The 23,326-nt window shown below is 39.7% G+C and overlaps 1 long non-coding RNA gene across 2 annotated transcripts in view; it reads right to left on the bottom strand.

Annotated features, from left to right (window-relative positions):
- Positions 1 to 22,940, bottom strand: part of LOC111768300 (uncharacterized) — a 44,260-nt gene extending 21,320 nt beyond the window's left edge. For both annotated transcript variants that reach the window (XR_011427224.1, XR_011427223.1), the window contains exon 1: positions 22,485 to 22,940. This is a non-coding gene — a long non-coding RNA (uncharacterized lncRNA). The remainder of the gene's footprint in view (positions 1 to 22,484) is intronic.
- Between the last annotated feature and the right edge of the window lie 386 nt (positions 22,941 to 23,326).

The following is a 23,326-nucleotide window of genomic DNA, read 5'->3' as shown; positions in this document are numbered from 1 at the left end:
CTCTCTCCCCATTCTTTCAATTCTTAGAACAGATAAAAGCTGTCATTGTCCAGACTCTCGTGCACCTCCCGCCTCCTCTCTCCATCCCATCCCCTTGTCTAACGATGCTAAAAGACAGCCCCTCAACAATCCAGCGAGGATTGTGGCAGTTCTCCAATTATACCTGAAGAGACAAAACATATTTTCGGCAGCATAAGGAAATTATGGCTATTTGGGTAACAAAGAATTATGGTTTACATACGAACATACATACAACATGGATAAATCTCAAAAGCATTAAGTAAATTAAGTCAGACTCAAAAGGCTACTTAATGTGTCATTCCATGTGTATGACATTTTGGAAAAGGCAAAACTATAGGAACAGAAATCAGATCAGTGGTTGCCAGAGACAGGTTACAGAAAGGGCGTTTATTACAAAGGGGCACTAGGGAAATCATTCGGGTGATGGAAATATCTTCAGTGTGTTGGTGATTACATGACTATATAAGCATCTCAAAATTCACAGAACTGTAACCTAAAAAAGGTAAATTTTACTATATGTAAATTATCTCTCCGTAAACTTGACTTAAAAAAAAACAACTACTGGGAGGGGTAAAGGGGCAAGCCCAAGAATTTGCATTTTGAACCTGCTACCCTGGTAATTCTGATGCAGGCTGCCCACAGTCCACATTCTCAGAAGCACGGCTAATGTTTGGGTTGTGTCACAATACCTTTCTCCTTTTAAGCACAAACAATGAGCACACTTTGTGAAACTGAGCATCATTTCACAGAGCTGGGTAGAAGGGTAAGGGCAAAAAGCCTGCCCACTGGGCAGTGAGACTTTAAAAAAAAAAAAAGGATAGGGTGTGCTTCTGCTTTAAAAAAAGTTGTCTGTGTTTTAGAACTTGCAAATGGAACAGTCCTGTGGGGATATTGCATTAGTTTCCTATTGCTCCAGTAACAAATTACCAAAAACAGAGTGGCCTAAAACAGTAAATGTTATCTTACATTTCTAGGTGTCAAACTCTAAAATGGGTTGGCAGGGCTGCATTCCTTCTGGGACACTAGGGGAGAAGCCAATTCTTTGCCTTTTTCAGCTTCTAGAAGCTGCCTGCATTCCTTGGCTTCTGGCCTGCTCCCATCCTCAAAACCAGAAATGGCCACTCAAGCTCTTTTGCATATGATATCACACTGACTCTGATGCTTCTGCCTCCCTCTTTCACTTATAAGGTCCCTTGTGATTCCAGTGGTCCCACTGGATAACCCAGGAAATCTCCCCATCTCAAAATCCTTAACATAATCACACCTGCAAAATCTCTTTGCCATGTAAGGTAACATATTCACAGGGTTCGGGCATTAGGACATGGCCATCTTGCCTAAGCAGAATCTAGGCAGTGCTTAGGTTTAAGACAAGAAAGACAAATCACTTGTTTTCAAGCTTGACTGATTTGAATACAGTGAGGAAGGTCACATTTTCTTACGGTCCAAACAGGCTGAACAAGTCAGTTCATTAACATGAACACATAAACTGATAACGCTATATATGATTGCCTAAAGAGTCTGTTGCTTCCTCTTACCTTCACTGTTGATACGCTTGGATAACCAGAAACAACTATAAAGAGGATGTGTTTACTTTTACCCACACACACGTCTTATTAGAGATTTTTTCCCTCAGGTTTTATTTGTGAGGATTTACACTTCAAAAATAAATAAGATCCAGTGAGGTACAAAGAAAACAAAAGTGGACAATAACTTCTCAACCAGATGAGCTCTGTGGATTAAAAACAAACAAAAAACCAGCCAATACATACCTGTATAAGATTAGAAAATTTAAATAATATGCCATCCAGATCTCTTCTTCCATGAAGTAGCTGTTCAAATGTTTTGCTCACTTTTTTCTTTTGTTATTATTGAATTTTGAAAGTTTTGTTTTTTATATTTTGGTTGCCAGTTAACACATATGTTTTGCAAATATTTTTTTCCTTGTCTGTGGCTTGTCTTTTCTTAGCAGAGCATTTTAAAGACCCAAAGTTATTAATTTTGATGAAACCTAATTTGTCAATTTTTTCTTTTATGGTTCATGTTTTTTGTGTCCGAAGAAATATTTATCTAAGATCCCAAAGATTTTCTCCTACAGGAGTGTACAATAGAGCTTTCTGCAATGATGACAATATGCTATAATCTGAGCTAATCGATACACTAGCTATAGCTAGCCACATATGGCTCCTGATGACTTCACATGTGGCTAGAACAACCAATAAGCTGAATTTCTACATTGTACTTAGTTTTAATTATTTAAATTTAAATAGCCACATGTGGCTATCAGATGGGACAGGAAGTTCTAGAAGTGCTAGTTTTAGATTTTACATTTTTGTCTATGATACATTTTGATTTAATTTTTATATATATACAATGTATGGATCAAGGTTCATTTTTTTAAAAATATGGATGTCTAATTATTCCAGAACCATTTTGTGAAAAGACTATCTTTACTCCAATGAGTTGTCTTGGCACCATTGTCCAAAAACAGTTGATCAGGCTTGTATGGTCTGTTTCTGGACTCTGTATTCTGTTCCATTGACCTATGTATGTGTCTTTCCTTTCACCAGTATCACATTGTCCTCATATATGGTCAACTGATCTTTGACAAGCGTACCAAGAATACACATCGGGGAAAGGATAGTCTCTTCAACAGATGGTGCTGGGAAAATTGGATATCCACATGCAAAAGAATGAAACTGGACACTTACCTTACATGATACACAAAAACCAACTCAAAATGGATTAAAAACTTAAATATAAGACCTGAAACTGCAAAACTCCAAAAGAAAACAGGGGAAAAGCTTCATGACATTGGTCTTGGCTATCATTTCCTGAACACCAAAAGAGAACAAAAGCAAAAAACGACAAGTAGGACTACATCAAACTGAAAAGCTTCTGCACAGCAAAGGAAACAATTAACAGAGTGAAAAGGCAACCTGTACAAAGGGAGAAAATATTTGCAAACTGATAAGGGATTAATATCCAAAATATACAAGGAACTCCTCCAACTCAATAGCAAAAAAAGAAATAACCTCATTGAAAAATGGGCAAAAGACTTGAGTAGACGTTTCTCCAAAGATGATACACAAATGGCTAACAGGTATATGAAAAGATGCTCAACATCACTAATTACGAGGGAAAAGCAAATCAAAACCACAATGAGCTGTCACCTCACACCTGTGAGGAAGGCCATTATCAAGAAAACAGAAAATAACAAATGTTGGTGAAGATATAGAGAAACTGGAACTCTGTGCACTCTTGGTGGGAATGTAAAATGGTACAGCCACTATAGAGAACAGAATGGAGGTTCCTCAGAAAGCTACCACATGATTCAACAATCCCATTTCTGGGTATTTATCCAAAAGAATTGAAATCAAGATCTCAAAGAGATATCTGCATTCTCATGTCTATTGCATCATTGTTCACAATATTCAAGAGGTGGAAACAACCTAAATATCTGTCAACAGATGAATGGATAAAGAAAATATGGCGCATACATACAGTGGAATATTATTCAGCCATATAAGGAAGGAAATCCTGTCATATGCTTCAACATGGATGAAACTTGACAACATTATGCAAAGTGAAATAAGCCAGTCACGGAAGGACAAATATTGCATGACTCCACTTATGTGAGGTAGCTAAAGTAGTCAAAGTCACCAAAGCAGAAAGTAGAATGGTGGTTGCCTGGGGCTGAGGGTAGAGGGAATAGGGTATTCAATGAATATAAAGTTCCAGTTATGCAAGAGTTCTAGAGATGTCCTGTACAACATCATGCTTATAGTTAACAATACTGTGCTGTACACTTTTTTATTAAGAGGGTAGATCTCATGTTACATGTATGCTTTTACCATAGTTTTAAAAAATCACATTGTCTTGGTTACTGTAACTTTATAGCAAATCTTGAAATCACATAATGTGAGTCCCCCAACTTTGTTTTTCTTTTTCAAAATTGTTTTGGTTATTTCAAGTTCTTTGTTTCTCTATAGAAATTTTAGAAATAGCCTATCAATTTCCACAAAGAAGACTGCTGAGATTGTGATTGTAATTTCATTAAATCTATACATCAATTTGGGAACAAATAACATTTTGACAATATTGAGTCTTCCAACCAGTGACCACAGTACATCTCATCACTAATTTAGGTCTTCTTAAATTTCTCCATCAACTTTGTAGTTTTTAGCATACAAATCTTGCACATATTTTGTTATATTTATTCCTAAGTATTTAAATAGTTTGGATGCTATTGTAAAAATCCCTTTTAAAACTTTTCAAGTTCAAAATGATTGCTGTTAGAAAAGTATGATTAATTTTCATATATTGACCTTGTATCTTGTGACCTTGCTAAACTTACCTACTAGATCCAGTAGGTTTTTTGTAGATTCTCTGGGATTTCCTACATAGACCATCATGGTATCTACAAACATAGGCATTTTTATTTCTTCCTTTCCAATCTGTATGCACCTATTTCTTTTTCTTGCCTTACTGCACTAGCTAGGACTTCTAGAAAAATGTTGAATAGGAGTGGTGAGAGCCAACATCCTTGCTTTGTTCTGATTTTAGGAGGAAAGCATTCAGTCTTTCACTATTAAGCATGATGTTAGCTGTAGGTTTTCCATACATGCCCTTGATCAGGTGAGGAAGTTCACTTTTATTCCTAGTCTTCTAAGAATTTTATCAGGAATGAATGATAGACGTTTGTAAAATGCTTTTTCTGCATCTATTGAGAGGATATGTTTTTTCTTATTTACTCTGTTGATATAGTGAATCACATTGATTGATTCATGAATAGTGAACCAACCTTGCATCTTGTGATAAACTCCATTTGGTCATGATGTATTTTCCATTTTTATAGAAAATGCACTCGATTTTTTTTTTCAATTTTTTAAATTGTGATAAAATACTCATAAGATAAAATTTACTATCTTAACCATTTTTAAATGTACAGTTCAGTGGTGTTAAATATATTCATATTGTGTGCATCCATCTCCTCTATCCACTTCCATAGCTCTTTTTATCCTGGAAAACTGAAACCCTGTACCAATTAAACAATAACTCCCTATTCCCCCTCCCTCCAGCCCCTGCAAACCACCATGCTACTTTCTGTCTCTATGATTCAGACTACTCTAAGTATCTCATATAAGTGCAATCATACAGTGTTTGTTTCTTTGTGATTGGCTTATTTCATTTAGCGTAGGGTCCTCAAGGTACATCCACATTGTAGCATATCTCAGAATTCATTCCTTTTTAAGGCTGAATAATATTACATTGTACGTATATACCACATTTTGTCTATCCACTCATCTGTCAATGTACACTTTGGCTGCTTCCACGTTTTTGGCTATCATGAATGATGCTATGAATATGGGTGTACAAATATCTCTTTGAACCCCTGCTTTCATTCCTTTGTGTATAAACCCAGAAGTGGAATTGCTGGATCATAATGGTAATTCTATTTTTAATTTTTTGAGGAACCACCATACTATTTTCCATAGCAGCTATATCATTTTACATTCCCATCAACAGCACACAAGGGTTCCAAGTTCTCCACAACCTTGTCAACACTTATTATTTTCTGTTTTTTAAATAGTAGCCACCCTAATGGGGATGAGGTGTAATGCCAGCCTCATAAAATTAGTTGGAAAGTGTTCACTCCTTTTCTATTTCTGGAAGAGTTTGCGTAGAATTGGTATTATTTCTTCCTTAAATACTTGTAGAATTGGCGAGTGAAGCCAACATATTTTCCCTGTGGGAAAGTTTTTAAATTATCTACTACTTGTTAAGTAAGCTTTGGTAGTTAGTCTTTCAAGGATTTTTCCCATTTCATCTAAGTTATCAAATTTATTAACATAAAAAATTGTTCATAACAATCCCTATTATCATTTTAATGTCTGTAGGATCCAGAGTGATGTCCTCTTTTTCATTCTTGATATTGATATTTGTATCTTCTCTCTTTTCTCCTGATAAGTCTAGGTAGAGGAACATCAATTTTATCTTTCAAATACCAGTTTTTGGTTTTAGTGACTTTCTCTGTTTTTGCTTTTAATTTTATTTATGCTCTTATCTTTATTATTTCCTATTTTCTGCTTATTTGGGGTTTAATTTGCTCTTCTATTGATAATTTCTTAAGGTGGAGGCTGAGATCATTGATTTCAAGCCTTTTTGTTTGTTTGTTTTCTAATATAAGCATTTAATGCTATACATTTCCCTCTAAGCACTGCTTTGGCTTAGTGCCACACAGTTTTATGTGTTGGATTTTCATCATCATTCCATTCAAAAGAGTTTTAATTCCCCTTTTGCCTTTCTCTTTGACTCATGGGTTACTTAGAAGTGTGTTGCATCATTTCCAAATAGTTGAAAATTGTCCAGATACTGTTATTAATTTCTAGTTTAATTCTATTGTAATCAGAAAACACATTTGATATGATTTCTTTAAATTTGTTGGTTTGTTTTATGACCCAGAATATGATCTAACTTGGTGATTTTCCCACGTACACTTGAAAAAAACGTGTATTCTGCTGTTGTTGGATGGAGCATTCTCTAAAAGCCAATTCGATCCAGTTGTTTGATAGGGCTATTTAGGTTTTCTACATTCCCACTCATTTTCTGTCTACTGGTTCTATGGATTACTGAAGGAGGAAAGTTGAAGTCTCCAACTAAAATTGTGAATTTGTCTATTTCACCTTTTAGTTTTCAGTTGTTGTATTAGGTGTATTCACATTTGTAATTGTTATGTGTTCTTGATGAATTGACCCCTTATTAAATTTGTAATGCCCTTCTTCTTTCTTGGTAATATCCATTGTTCTGAAGTCTACATTGTCTGGTATTAAAATAGACAAATCACCTTTCTTTGGTTAGTGTGTTGCATGGCATATGTTTTTTCCATCCTTTTACTTTTAATGTATCTGTCTTTATGTCTAAGGTAGGTTTGTTGTAGACAGCATATAGAGTTGGTTCTTGATTTTTTTAAAATCCAATCTGACAATCTCTGCTGTATTTTTTTAAATAAGATAAATCCTCCAAGTACTCATTTTTTTAAAGAAAATTTGTGTCTTCACATATTAAGAAAATTTTCAAGTCACTAGCTCTGATTCTATGAGACATAATGTTTCCTTGTGCTGATATTTATAGGGTTGTTTATAGACTTGTCATGCAAATTAAACATAATACCTTTCTTCAAAAAGAGCTTGAAGTAGCTCATTAAAAGAAATAATAGCAGAGAACTTCCCAAACTTGGATAAGGAGATGGAAATCCATTTGAAAGAAGCTGTCAGGTCTCCTAAATATGTCAACGTAAAAAGACCTGCTGCAAGGCATCTAGTAGTGAAACTGGCAAAAGTGAATGACAAAGAAAAAATACTAAGGGCAGCAGGGTAGAAGAAAATAACTTACAAAGGAACCCCCATCAGGCTTTCAGCAGATTTCTCTGCAGAAATCTTACAAGCCAGGAGAGAGTGGAATGACATATTCAAATCTTTGAAGGACAAAAACTTTCAGCCAAAAATACTCTATCCAATGAAAGTATCCTTCAGATATGATGGAGAATTAAAAATTTTCCCAGATAAACAAAAGCTAAGGGAGTTCATACCCACAAGACCCACACACACACAAGAAATCTTCAAGAAGGCCCTCATACCTGAACAAAAAAGGGATAAAGGGGTTACAAAGCCTCGAGTAAGGAGATAAACAGGTAGACAAAATCAGAAAACTGTAGCTGTACATCAGAACAGGTTAGCAAATATTCAAGTATAACATTAAACATAAAGGGAAGGAAAACACCAAAACCAAAGATAATCATGTCACTTCAACCACAAACTCAAACACAAGATGGAACAGGATGTGAGAAAAATAACTTAGGAGGGGAAGAGAAAAGGGACTGAATCAGTTTAGTGCAAGGAAATAAGAGGCCATCAGAAAATGGACTATCTTATCTATGAGATTTTGAATACAAACCTCATGGTAACCACAAAACAAAAAAGCAGAACAGAGACACAAATAATAATTAAGGAGAAAACAAAGAAACACAACATAAAAAACTATGTAACTCAATGGTAGACCAAAACACCTGGGACAAGAAACAAAGGAAATGCAGGAGAACCAGAAAACAAGTGATAAAATGGCAGTATTAAGCTGTCATCTTTCGATAATCACCCTAAATGTAAATGGATTGAATTCTCCAATAAAAAGACACTGAGTGATGAGACGGATTAAAGAACAAGACCCAATAATATGCTGCCTCCAGGAAACACATCTCAGTTCCAACCACAAACACAGGCTCAGAGTGAAGGGATGGAAGGCGATACTCCAAGCTAATGGCCAACAAAAGAAAGCAGGTGTTGAAATACTTATATCAGACAAAGTAGACTTCAAGATAAGACAGGTAAAGAGAGACAAAGAGGGGCAGTATATAATGATCAAAGGGACAGTCCACCAAGAAGACATAACACTTATAAATATCTATGCAACCAACACAGGAGCACTAAAGGACACACAGCAACTATGAAATCTAAAAGGAGATATTAATAATAACACAATAATAGTAGGGGACCTCAACACTCCACTCACATCAATGGATAGATCATCCAAACAGAAAATCAACAAGGAAACAGTGGAATCAAATGAAAAGCTAGACCAGTTGGACTTACTAGACATATATAGAATACTCCATCAAAAACAGCAGAATACGATAGAGGGAGATCCAAGATGGCGCCATGAGTAGTCCTCTTTGTCTCTCCCGCTTCAAGTCTACAATTATTTGGACACTTATCGCTTGACAAAGGATATCCAGACAGCATCTCAGGACGTCTGAGAGACCCACGCGACTATACATCGGAAGGCGGATGGACTTTCCTCCGGGAGGATGTGGAAATAGGTGAAAACTCTCCGACCCCGACGAGCAGCCTAGTACCCGCAAGCGGCTTTCTTCCAACGGACGCCCCCAGAGGATCTACACACATCTAGGGCAGGAGCGAGCACACAACAGAGGAGCGACTGTGGAAACAGGTGACCAGAACCCTACCTAAACCCCCCGCAATTACTCCTAAACGCAGAGGGAAACTTTGGAGTTGCACACCTGAGCCCGCGGGGAGAGTCTCTCCCCGCCATTGGCGGGGAGTCCCCGCCGGGTGTTCGTGGCACCCGGCGGGTCCCAGAGAGAGTCGCTGAGGGTACGGAGGTCTCCCAGCTGCCGTTGCCCGCCCCGTGGAACTAGGGATTGCCGGAGATCTCAGAGAGGACCGGGGCTGGGGGAAGTTTCAAAGGCCGGCTCTGCGACCTGGACGGGAAGCACCGGAGTTCCGCCCGGGCAGCAGACAAAACCCTCTGTCTACCATTAGCAGAGGGGCCACGCCGAGCATTCATGGCTCCGGGAGAGGCCCGGAGAGAATCCCAGAGGGCGGGGCGACCCCCAGCTGCCGTTGCCCACCCCGTGGGACTAGGGATTGCCGGAGATCTCGGAGAGGACCGGGGCTGGGGGAAGTTTCAAAGGCCGGCTCTGCGACCCGGACGGGAAGCGCCGGAGTTCCGCCCGGGCAGCAGACAAAACTCTCTGTCTGCCATTAGCAGAGGGGCCACGCCGAGCGTTCACGGCTCCGGGAGAGGCCTGGAGAGAATCCCAGAGGGAGGGGCGACCCCCAGCTGCCATTGCCCGCCCCGTGGGACTAGGGATAGCCGGAGATCTCGGAGAGGACCGGGGCTGGGGGAAGTTTCAAAGGCCAGCTCTGCGACCCGGACGGGAAGCGCCAAAGTTCCGCCCGGGCAGCAGACAAAACTCTCTGTCTGCCATTAGCAGAGGGGCCACGCCGAGCATTCACGGCTCCGGGAGAGGCCTGGAGAGAATCCCAGAGGGCAGGGCGACCGCCAGCTGCCGTTGCCCGCCCCGTGGGACTAGGGATAGACGGAGATCTCAGAGAGGACTGGGGCTGGGGGGAGTTCCAGAGACCCAGCTTCGTAGCCTAGGGGGAAACCCTACAGGCTCACAGCAGCCTTAGGGAAAGCCTCTGCACAGCACCAGTAGAAGGCACCCAGCCACCAGCCACAAGGCTGGAAGATGCCAGGGCAAAAGCAGCATAGCTAGGTGAACTAACCACAGACTGTAGAAGATGCCAATAGCTCTCCTACGACCCATAGAGGACAAGTGAGATTTTGTGGGTGCCGACAGCAACGGAGCGACAAATATAAGTGATCCCACCCATGGCTGCTGGAAAAGCCCATAACACCGTTGCAGACCCCAAGGAGAGAGCACATCTAGGTGGGCTGCAACAGGAGGCACCAGCAGCCTGAAGCCCCCCTGTGACGGCCCCCACAGCAGAGGAGGGAATCCAAAGGGCCACTGTGGCTACGAGGAGGGGCCCAGGCCCAGTTAGCAACTGCGGACAGGGTTCCTGGTTGGTGCAGTATAAACAGCTGCTCCCCCACCGCAGCAGCTGAAACAAGTGAAAGGAGCAACTAAACTCTATCTCCATGCGGAGGCACAAATCAACAACATCAAGCAATATGAAAAAATACATTAAATCTCCAGAACAGAAAGAAAGAAACAAATACACAGAAAACAATCCCAAAGAAAATGAGATATATAACCTAAATGATGATGACTTCAAAACAGCCATCATTAAAATTCTCAATGAGTTAAGAGAGAGTTCTGACCGTCAACTCAACGAGTTCAGGAGCTATGTCACAAAAGAGTTTGATACGATAAAGAAGAACCAAACAGAAATATTGGAAATGAAGAACACAATAGAGGAGATTAAGAAAAATCTAGATGCTCTGAACAGTAGGGCCGATAATATGGAGGAAAGAATTAGCAATTTGGAAGATGGCAATATAGAATTGCTGCAGGCAGAGGAGGAGAGAGAAGCAAGACTAAAAAGAAATGAAGAAACTCTCCGAGAATTATCAGACACAATTAGGAGATGCAACATAAGGATTATAGGTATACCAGAGGGAGAAGAGAAGGAGAAAGGGGCAGAAAGCCTATTCAAAGAAATAATGGCTAAGAACTTCCCAAATCTGGTGAGGGAGATGGATCTTCAGGTGACAGAAGCCAATAGATCTCCAAACTTTATCAATGCAAGAAGACCAACTCCACGCCATATAGTAGTGAAGCTAGCAAAAGTCAACGACAAGGAGAAAATACTAAGGACAGCCAGGCAAAAGAAACTAACCTACAAAGGAACCCCCATCAGGCTATCAGCAGATTTCTCAGCAGAAACTTTACAGGCTAGAAGAGAGTGGAATGATATATTCAAAAATCTGAAGGACAAAAATCTACAGCCGAGAATTCTCTACCCAGCGAAAATATCCTTCAAATACGATGGAGAAATAAAAACTTTCGCAGATAGACAAAAATTAAGGGAGTTCATTGCCACAAAACCTCCTCTTCAGGAAATCCTCAGGAAAACCTTCATTCCTGAAAAATCCAAAAAAGGAAAGGGGCTACAAAACCAAGAGCAGAGGAGATAAGTAGAAGGACAACAACAGAGAGTAGCAGCTCTACATCAGAACAGATTAAACCATGGGACGAGAAACAAAGGAAACTGAAGAAAACCGGAAAACAAGACACAAAATGGTAGTGGTAGGCCCCCACATCTCAATAATCACTCTAAATGTAAATGGATTGAACTCCCCAATCAAAAGACACAGAGTGGCAGGATGGATCAAAGAACAAGATCCAACAATATGCTGCCTCCAGGAAACACACCTCAGCCCCAAAGACAAACACAGACTCAGAGTGAAGGGATGGAGAACAATACTCCAAGCTAATAATGAACAAAAGAAAGCAGGTGTCGCTATACTAATATCAGACAAGGTAGATTTCAAAGCAAAACAGATAAAGAAAGATAAAGAGGGACAGTATATAATGATAAAAGGGACTCTCCACCAAGAAGACATAACACTTATAAATATATACGCACCCAACACAGGAGCACCAAAATTTGTAAAGCAACTCTTAATAGAACTAAAAGAAGACATCAACAACAATACAATAATAGTAGGGGACCTCAACACACCATTAACACCAATGGACAGAACATCCAGACAGAAAATCAACAAGGAAATAATAGAATTAAATGAAAAATTAGACCAGATGGACTTAATAGATATATATAGAACACTTCATCCAAAAACAGCAGGTTACACATTCTTCTCAAGTGCACATGGAACATTCTCAAGGATTGACCATATTTTGGGAACCAAAGCAAACATCAATAAATACAAGAGAGTTGAAATAATATCAAGAATCTTTTCTGATCATAATGCTATTAAACTAGAAATCAACTACAAGAAAAAAGCAGAGAAAGGTGCAAAAATGTGGAGACTAAACAACACACTTCTCAACAAACAATGGATCATTGAAGAAATTAAAGAAGAAATCAAATTTTATCTGGAGACTAATGAAAATGAGAACACGACATACCAAAACATTTGGGATGCAGCAAAAGCAGTCCTAAGAGGGAAATTCATCGCAATACAGGCCCACCTCACTAAACAAGAAAAAGCTCACATAAGCAACCTCAAACGACACCTAACAGAACTAGAAAAAGAAGAACAAACAAAGCCCAGAGTCAGTAGAAGGAGGGAAATAATAAAAATAAGAGCAGAAATAAACGATATTGAAACAAAAAAGACAATAGAAAGGATCAATGAAACAAAGAGTTGGTTCTTCGAAAGAATTAACAAAATTGACAAACCCCTAGCCAGACTCACCAAGAAAAGAAGAGAGAAATCGCAAATTAATAAAATTAGGAATGACAGAGGAGAAATCACAACAGATACCAATGAAATACAAGAGATCATAAGAGAATACTATGAAAAACTATATGCCAACAAATTGAACAACCTGGAAGAAATGGACAAATTCCTAGACTCCTACAATCTCCCCAAACTGAATCAGGAAGAAATGGAGAATCTGAATAGGCCAATCACAAGTAAGGAAATAGAAACGGTAATCAAAAACCTCCCCAAAAATAAGAGTCCAGGACCAGACGGCTTCTCTGGAGAATTCTACCAAACATTCAAAGAAGACTTAATACCTATTCTCCTCAAACTGTTCCAGAAAATTGAGAAAGATGGAGAACTCCCTAACACATTCTATGAAGCCAACATCACCCTGATCCCCAAACCTGACAAGGACAACACAAAGAAGGAGAACTACAGGCCGATATCACTGATGAACATAGATGCAAAAATCCTCAACAAAATTTTGGCAAACCGATTACAGCAATACATCAAAAAGATTATACACCATGATCAAGAGGGATTTATACCAGGGACACAGGGATGGTTCAACATCCGCAAGTCAATCAACGTGATACACTACATCAACAAAATGAAAAACAAAAACCACATGATCATCTCAATAGATGCAGAGAAAGCATTCGACAAGATCCAACACCCATTTATGATAAAAACCCTCAGTAAAATGGGTATAGAAGGAAAGTACCTCAACATAATAAAGGCCATATATGATAGACCCACAGCCAACATCATACTCAATGGGTAAAAACTGAAAGCCATCCCTCTGAGGACAGGAACAAGACAAGGGTGCCCACTTTCACCACTCCTATTCAACATAGTACTGGAGGTGCTGGCCAGAGCAATTTGGCAGGAAAAAGAAATAAAAGGAATCCAAATAGGTAACGAAGAAGTAAAACTCTCGTTGTTTGCAGACGACATGATCTTATATATAGAAAACCCCAAAGAATCCACAGAAAAACTATTAGAAATAATCAACAACTACAGCAAAGTAGCAGGGTATAAAATTAACATGCATAAATCAGTAGCATTTCTATACACTAACAATGAACTAACAGAAAAAGAACTCAAGAACTCAATCCCATTCACAATCACAACGAAAAGAATAAAATACCTTGGGATAAACTTAACCAAGGAAGTGAAGGATCTAGACAATGAAAACTACAAGACTTTCTTGAAAGAAATTGACGATGACATAAAGAGATGGAAAGACATTCCTTGCACATGGATTGGAAGAATAAACACAGTTAAAATGTCCATACTACCTAAAGCAATATACAGATTCAATGCTATCCCAATCAGAATCCCAAGAACATTCTTCACAGATATTGAACAAACAATCCTAAAATTCATATGGGGCAACAAAAGACCGCGAATTGCTAAAGCAATCCTGAGCAAGAAAAACAAAGCCGGCGGAATCACAATCCCCGATTTCAAAACATACTACAAAGCTACAGTGATCAAAACAGCATGGTACTGGTACAAAAACAAGTCCACAGATCAATGGAACAGAATTGAAAGCCCAGAGATAAAACCACACATCTATGGACAGCTAATCTTCGACAAAGGAGCAGAGGGCCTACAATGGAGAAAAGAAAGTCTCTTCAACAAATGGTGCTGGGAAAACTGGACAGCCACATGCAAAAGATTGAAAATTGACCAGTCTTTTTCACCACACACCAAAATAAATTCAAAATGGATCAAAGACCTAAAGATTAGGCCTGAGACAATAAGTCTTTTGGAAGAGAATATAGGCAGTACACTCTTTGACATCAGTTTCAAAAGAATCTTTTCGGACACTGTAACTCCTCAGTTGAGGGAAACAATAGAAAGAATAAACAAATGGGACTTCATCAGACTAAAGAGCTTCTTCAAGGCAAGGGAAAACAGGATTGAAACAAAAAAACAGCTCACTAATTGGGAAAAAATATTCACAAGCCACTTATCCGACAAAGGGTTAATCCCCATAATATACAAAGAACTCACACGGCTTAACAGCAAAAAAACAAACAACCCGATCAAAAAATGGGCAGAGGACATGAACAGACATTTCTCAAAAGAAGATATGAATATGGCCAATAGACACATGAAAAGATGTTCATCATCGCTAATCATCAGGGACATGCAAATCAAAACTACACTAAGATATCACCTTACACCCGTTAGATTGGCAAAAACATCCAAAACCAAGAGTGACAAATGTTGGAGAGGTTGTGGAGAAAGAGGAACCCTCATACACTGTTGGTGGGAATGCAAACTGGTACAGCCACTATGGAAAACAGTATGGAGATTTCTCAAAAAGTTAAAAATAGAAATACCCTATGACCCAGCCATCCCATTACTGGGTATCTATCCTAAGAACCTGATATCAGAAATCTCAAGAGTCCGTTGCACCCCTATGTTCATCGCAGCATTATTTACAATAGCCAAGACGTGGAACCAGCCTACATGCCCAGAAACTGATGATTGGATAAAGAAGATGTGGTATATATACACAATGGAATACTACTCAGCCATAAAAAAAGACAAAATTGGCCCATTCACAACAACGTGGATGGACCTCGAGGGTATTATGTTAAGCGAAATAAGCCAGTCAGAGAAAGACGAACTCTATATGACTCCACTCATAGGTGGAATTTAGTATATTGATAAGGAGATCTGATCGGTGGTTACTAGGGAAAAGGTGGGGGTGGGGGGAGGGCACAGAGGGGGAAGTGGTGTACCCACAACATGACTAACAAAAATGTACAACTGAAATCTCACAAGGTTGTAATCTATCATAACATTAATAAAAAAAAAAAAAACAGCAGAATACACATTCTTCTCAAGTGCACATGGAACATTCTCAGGATAGACCATATGTTGGGAAACAAGGCAAGGCTCAATAAATTTAAGAAGACTGAAATAATAATAAGCATCTTTTCCAATCACAATGCTAGAAATACAGAAATTAATTACAAGAAAAAAGCTGAGAAAGGGACAAACGTGGAGACTAAACAACATGCTATTGAACAACCAATGGATCATTGAAGAAATTAAAGGAGAAATAAAAAAATATCTGGAGACAAATGAAAATGAAAACATACCATACCAACTCATATGGGATGCAGCAAAAGTGGTACTAAGAGGGAAATTCATCACAATACACACCCACTTTAACAAACAAGAAAAATCCCAAATAAGCAATCTCAAACTACACCTAACTGAATTATAAAAAGAAAGAAGCCCAAAGTCAGCAGAAGGAGAGAAATAATAAAAATCAGAGCAGAAATAAATGCAATTAAAACAAAAAAGGCAGTAGAAAGTATCAAGGAAACAAAGAGCTGGTTCTTTGAGAAGACAAATAAAATTGACAAACCCCTAGCCAGACTTACAAAGAAAATAAGAGAGAAACCTCAGATAAATAAAATTAGAAATGAAAGAGAAGAAATAACAATGGACACCACAGAAATACAAAGTATCATAAGAGAATACTATGAAAAGCTATATGCCAACAAAAAAATGGACAATCTAGAAGAAATGGATAAATTCTTAGATTCTTACAACCTCCCAAAGCTGAATCAAGAATAAATAGATAATCTGAATAGACTAATCACAAGTAAAGAGATTGAAACAGTAATCAAAAGCATCCCAAAAAATAAACACCCAGGACCAGATGGCTTCCCTGGAGAATTCTACCAAACTTTCACAGAAGATTTAATACCTATCCTTCTCAAGCTATTCCAAAAACAGGGAAGATGGAATGCTTCCTAACACATTCTACGAGGCCAACATTACCCTGATACCAAAGCCTGACAAGGACAACACAAAAAAGGAAAACTACAGGCCAATATCACTGATGAACACAAACAGATGCAAAAATCCTCCACAAAATATTGGCAACCCGAATTCAGCAGTATGTCAAAAGGATCATACATCATGATCAAATGGGATTTATACCAGGGACACAGGGTTGGTTCAACATCCACAAATCAATCAATGTGATACACCACGTTAACAAAATGAGGAATAAAAACCACACGATCATCTCAATAGATGCAGAGAAAGCATTTGACAAGATCTAACAGCCATTTATGATACAAAAAAAAAAAAACACTTAAAAAATGGGGATAGAACGAAATTACCTCAACATAATAAAGGTCATATATGACAAACCCACAGCCAACATCATACTCAGTGGGGAAAACTGAACACCATCCCTCTGAGAACAGGAACAAGACAAGGATGCCCACTATCACCACTCTTATTCAACATAGTACTGGAGGTTTTGGCGAGAGCAATTAGGCAAGAGAAAGGAACAAAAGGAATCCAAATGGGGAATGAAGAAGTGAAACTCTTGCTGTTTGCAGATGACATGATCTTACACATAGAAAACCCTAAAGAATCCATCAGAAAACTATTAGAAATAATTAACAATTACAGTAGAGTTGCAGGGTACAGAATCAACTTACCAAAATCAGTTGCATTTCTATACTCTAATAACGAACTTACAGAAAGAGAACTCAAGAATAAAATTCCATTTATAATCACAACAAAAAGAATGAAAGATCTAGGAACAAACTGAACCAAGGAGGTGAAGGACTTATACAATGAAAACTATAAGACATTACTGAAAGAAATAGACGATGACATAAAGAAATGGAAAGATATTCCATGCACATGGGTCAGAAGAATAAACATAGTTAAAATGACCATACTATGCAAAACAATCTACAGATTCAATGCGACCCCAATCAGATCCCAATGACATTCTTCACAGAAATAGAACAAAGAATCCTAAAATTCACATGGGGCAACCAAAGACCCCGAATTGCTAAAGCAATCCTGAGAAAAACGAACAAAGCTGGAGGCATCACAATCCCTGACTTCAAAATGTACTACAAAGCCATAGTGACCAAAACAGCATGGTACTTATACAAAAACAGGCACACAGATCAATGGAACAGAACGGAAAGTCCAGAAATAAAACCGCGCATCTACAGACAGCTAATCCTCGACAAAGATGCCAAGAACATACAATGGAGAAAAGATAGTCTCCTCAGTAAATGGTGTTGGGAAATCTGGACAACCACTTGCAAAAGAATGACAGTGGACCATTATCTCATGCCTTACACAAAAATAAACTCAAAGTGGATCAAAGACTTGAAGATAAGTCCTGAAACCATAAAACTCCTGGAAGATAATATAGGTAGTACACTCTTTGATATCGAACTAAAAAAGATCTTTTCAAATACCATGTCTACTTCGACAAGGGAAACAAAAGAAAAAATAAACAAGTAAGACTTCATCAGACTAAAGAGCTTCTGGAAGCCAAAAGAAACTAGGATCAAAACAAAAAGATAACCCACCAATTAGGAGAAAATATTTGCAAATCATACATCCGACAAGGGGTTAATCTCCATTATATATAAGGAACTTACACAGTTGAACCACAAAAAAACAAACAGCCCCATCAAAAAGTGGGCAGAGGATATGAACAGACATTTTTCCAAAGAAGATATACAGATGGCAAATAAGCATGTGAAAAGATGTTCAACATCACTAATCATCAGGGAAATGCAAATCAAAACTACACTAAGATATCACCTAACACCCGTTAAAATGGCTATAATCACTAAGACTAAAAGTAACAAATGCTGGGGAGGATGTGGAGAAAAGGAAGCCCCCTTACACTGCTGGTGGGAATGCAAACTGGTGCAGCCGCTATGGAAAACAGTATGGAGTTTCCTCAAAAAACTAAAAATAGAAATACCATATGACCCAGCTAGCCAACTACTGGATATCTACCCAAACAACTTGAAATCAACAATCCAAAGTAACATATGCACCCCTACGTTCATTGCAGCACTATTCACAATAGCCAAGACATGGAAACAACCCAAGTAACCACTGACTGATGATTGGATAAAGAAGATGTGGTGTAGATATACAATGAAATATTACTCAGCCATAAAAAAAGACAAAATCATCTCATTCACAACAACATGGATGGACCTGGAGGGTATTATCCTTAGCAAAATAAGCCAGACTGAGAAAGACAAACACCAGATGATTTCACTCATATGTGGAATATAAACAAGCGCATGGACAAAGAAAACAGTTCAGTGGTTACCAGGGGAAGGAGGGTGAGGTGTGGGCATGGGGGTGAAGGGGCGCACATATATGGTGATGGACAATAAATAATGTACAACCAAAATTTCAGAATGATGTAAACTATTATGAACTCAATTAAGAAAAAAGAGCTTGAAGTGTACTTCGTATTTCTAATATTCTCTCAATCCTAATGAGATAACTGAAAGCAAATATCATCCCCCTGGTGATTCCCAAATCTCTGGCGTCAACTCAAATCTCTCAAGTCATCATCAGACCTGCTAAGCTACTACTCTACTTAACATCTTGAGTTTGATATTTAGACTCAACAGGTCTAAAACTGAATCTTTATCTTGCCCTTCACATTCTTCCTCTCAAATTTGTTCCCGTTTTATATCCCTTCTCTCAGTGAGTAGCAGTACTCTCCTCCCAATCGCCAAACAGAAACCCAAGCATTACTCTCTCTTCTCCCTTCATCCAACCTATCACAAAACCCCATTAATTCTACTCATACATATTTTTTCAAATTTCTTCCCTTTTCCTTCCTCATCTTATCTGCAATGTGACTACTCTTTTCCAGGCAACCATCATCTCTCACCTGGACTTCTGCAATGGTCTCTTAAAGGTTGTTCCCCCTACCTGCAGTCTTGAAGCTCCCAGCATTTTCTTACCCTACTCTCTAAAACCTTCATTCACAGACTCAAAGTCCTTTGACTCCTTCCTTATCTATCCTCCTCTCTCACAACTTCTTCCTTCACCAAAGCCATTGCCCCCAACACACACATAAATCTATAATAATTAACATTGTACCCTCCAGGTCCTGGAACAATGGATGCTCTTATTTGCATCATGTCTTTTCACTTGCTGTTCCTTTACTCAGAAAGTCGATCTCCTTCTGCCTTCACTGACATGTACTTATCCTTCAGGTCTCAATTAAGGTACCCTTTTCCTGGGAGTCTTTACATGACACTCTAATCAGGGTTATGTGCTCTTTATCATTTTAGCACTTAACATACTAAAATTATTTTGCTTTCTGTATCTCCCTCTAAATTGTAACTTCCGTGGGAGCTGGGGCTGCTTTACATCTGGGTCATCACTCTATTCCTGTTACTGTCAAATTCAGAAATCCTTATTTTATTAATAGAAACAGGTATAAATCAATGCAGAGGAGTCAATGGCAGAGGAATAATTATAATTTAGGTATACTGACGGCACTGTCCATGGACTCAGTCAAAAATATTCAGTGCCCACCATGTCTTTTTATTATTGTGCAAGAATTATAGGGCTTAGACTCAGAAGACCATGAGCAATTTCCCTTCACCTTTTCTGAAATTTTTTCTTCATCTTTTAAACGGGTTAAGCAATACCTATATCAAAGTGGTATAAGAGAACTAGATGAGAGGAGATAAAGTGAAAGCAGTTTGTAAATCAAATAACGGTACATTTACATGTATATCATTATATACATATGTGTATCATTATACATATACATATATGTATCATTCACAATCCATGGTGCCCAAGTCTAATGGCTTATTTTTATCCATCAGTGCTCTCTACTAATACTAATTTCCTACATTTTCAAATTTATTTTAATGAAGCACAAGAGAAACACAAATTTACCTTTCCTTTCCTTAAGTCTAAAACCCTTGTTTTAAAACCCTCATCATCCAATATCAATGTTATGAGCAGATTCTTAACTACTGGCTATGTGTCAGATTAAAATTCTTGATCTCTTTATTAAAGTAAGAAATTATCAGTTTCGGCTAAGGGCCACACTAACACTGTAAGATTTAGTTATTTCATTTGAAACAAAGGAAAAAAACCAACAAAAATGTTAAAGAAACCGGTATTTCTCAATAAAACATTATAAATATGCAGGAATTTGATCACAATTAAAAGGCATAACTTTTGAGGAAGATTCTTTTGTCTTAAAAAAAAAGAAAACAATGTCATAAATTTCCTGCGGTGGAAGAACATATAATAAACACTGTTTTATTCCCCAGTGTCCAATATGGTGAAGTGAAATAATGCAAATAAATGATATATACAAATATTAAATATAAATGGTCATTCTCAACAAGTGTTTATTATGTTTGTTATTCAGCATATTATACTTTCTCTTAAATAATGTATATTGAACTGAAATAGTGAGACCAAGGACCATTAGCTCTTTCAGCCAATGTCAAGAAATTGGAACATTAGTGGGTAAACTCTGCCACAGCTGTTTAAAATACTGAAATGACAAACTGAAAGCAAACAAAAAAGTCAAACCTTGGAATCTCTCATATGCTTTCAATATTTTAACATTATTACTCATAGATAACATTAATCAAACGGCTACTTTTTCCAACAAGGAGCTACGTGTGGGCAGACTACTGACGTTAGCGAGTACCTGTCAGTTACGCCAGGGGGTCAGGATCAATCAGGAATTTGTATATATTTTAGACGCAAGGCATCACATACTGTGTGCAGTCGTAGGTAGTAAGGGAGGCTTACTAAAAGCTAGTCACATTCTGGCAAAGCACGTTGTCTAATAAACAGACCATAAACAGAAGCTATCCCTGGCACCCAGGCAAAATCCAGCTGCGTTTCTTTATCCTAATCTCAGTTTCAGCTGCAGGTTTTCTCCGGAAAGAACAGTAGTTGGATTTACTCAACACTCTGTAGAAGTCAGGGTGTGGTCATCCTTCTCTAAATAATATTACAAATGGATTTTCCCTGAACTCTTGTAGCAACAGGGTCTTAAAAGTGGTTACCGGTAGGAAGAGGTGAGATTAAAGTAAAAAATGCCTGTCTACAAAAACAGTAATAAATAATACACTTTAAGGACCACCCTAGAGACAACGGAGGCAAGGGTATTATTGAGACAAAAAAAAAAAAAAGGTAATATAGCACAGAACACTAATGTTCTTCAGCCTTTTAACACGGAGCCACAGAAACAGTTGAGGAACATTTGATTTTGCCAGCTCTGTTAAGTACTGACAATTTTATCCCAAATTATTCCAGTCCGCTAATAACTGCCCCAAATGCAGATCAATCACATTTCCTTCTTGATCATCAAAACAGGAGTAAATGTAAGAGTGAATTCAGAAAAATCAATGAAACGTTTCCTTCGCCCTTTCTAAAACACTACCAACTAGAGAGGTGGGGAAAGTAAGGCTGAGGAAGCCTTTTCTAAGGCAGGGGTAAATGGGAGTGAGCTTACTCAATTAATAATTGCATTCCTTCTCCCTGGCTAGACGACAGAGTGGAAATCCACCTCCGTCCTGCTGGCGTGCTCGCATTCCCCCAGCCATCCCGGCTGCTCTGGAATGAACAACTCCACAGAGACGCCCGCTGCGCTGCCTGAAGCCTGTAACCAGTGTCAGGAGCCACTATGTGCCAGCGACGACGCTCAGCACTGCACACCCTCTTTTCACCACCTTTGAAGCACGTTCCACGCCCTAACGAGGAAACTGAGGCCCAAGTTCACACAGGCAGTGCGGCCAGGCTACTAGGCGGGCCCATGCCGGAGCCCTGGCACTACACCACCTAGAAATTTCGTCTTGCACCATGCCCGCACTAGACACGCGGCTCCCTCAGGGCAAGGTCGTGACTTAGGTGCTCTAAATACTCACTAGGCAAGCAGTGATTGGGATGTGAACTCTTTTCTTCTTGGCCATTCTCCGGCCGGCCGCAAGCCCTCTAGAAGAGTGGGGAAACTGAGGGCCGGGCTAAGTGACTTGCCAGAGGTCAGAGAACCGGCAGTGGGCAGAGAGGGGTCTCGGGTCTTTGGAGAAGGTTGGTCTTTGGGATTCTCAACGTCCCTTTGTAACATTGCCTGGCTACCTGGCCCTCGGCTCCCGCAGACTTTCAGGGGAGGGGGCCTGGCCGGGGCGCTTCCCTCCCGGGTCGTTTTCCCGTCAGCAGCCTTCGTCGACAGGGGAAAGCGGCGGCCCGCCCGGCGGGCCCCACCCGCCGCCAGCTGCAAGGCACCTCGCCAGGCATCTGCTGCCTGTTCCCAGGCACTCCCTCCCCCGCCTTCACCTCTTCGCCATCTCCGCCCTCGCCTCAGCCCCGCTGTGCGCCTGCGCGCGGGGCCCGGCGGCCGGTGGGCCGGCGGCTCACGTGGACCTCTAGAGGACCCGGCTGCAGCCAATGGCAAGGTGGGGCCTCGCGCTCGCCACGCCCCCTGGTGCCCCGCCCCCTCGAGGGAGCGCCGGAGCCTCAGCTCGCGCGTGCGCTTCCCCGCCCCGCTGGCGTCGCCTGTTTTGCCGCGTGCTGTGTGCGCGAGCGCGCGGTAGGGTTTGGCAGTGGTCGGAAGACGTTTGAGGCAGCTGAGGCTGCAAGCTCCAGGGGGTGGCGGGGGAGGAGGAGTGTCGGGACAGGCCTCGATGGGGGAGGGGGCGTTTCCCCGGAAAAGGAAGGAAGTGGGTGTCACGGGTTGCACACACTTCCCTTTTGGCGTTGTCGGGGGAAG

The sequence above is a fragment of the Equus caballus genome, chromosome 16 (assembly GCF_041296265.1).
Source record: "Equus caballus isolate H_3958 breed thoroughbred chromosome 16, TB-T2T, whole genome shotgun sequence".
NCBI classification, from domain to species: Eukaryota; Metazoa; Chordata; class Mammalia; order Perissodactyla; family Equidae; genus Equus; species Equus caballus.
This window is presented reverse-complemented; position numbering and strand designations above follow the sequence as displayed.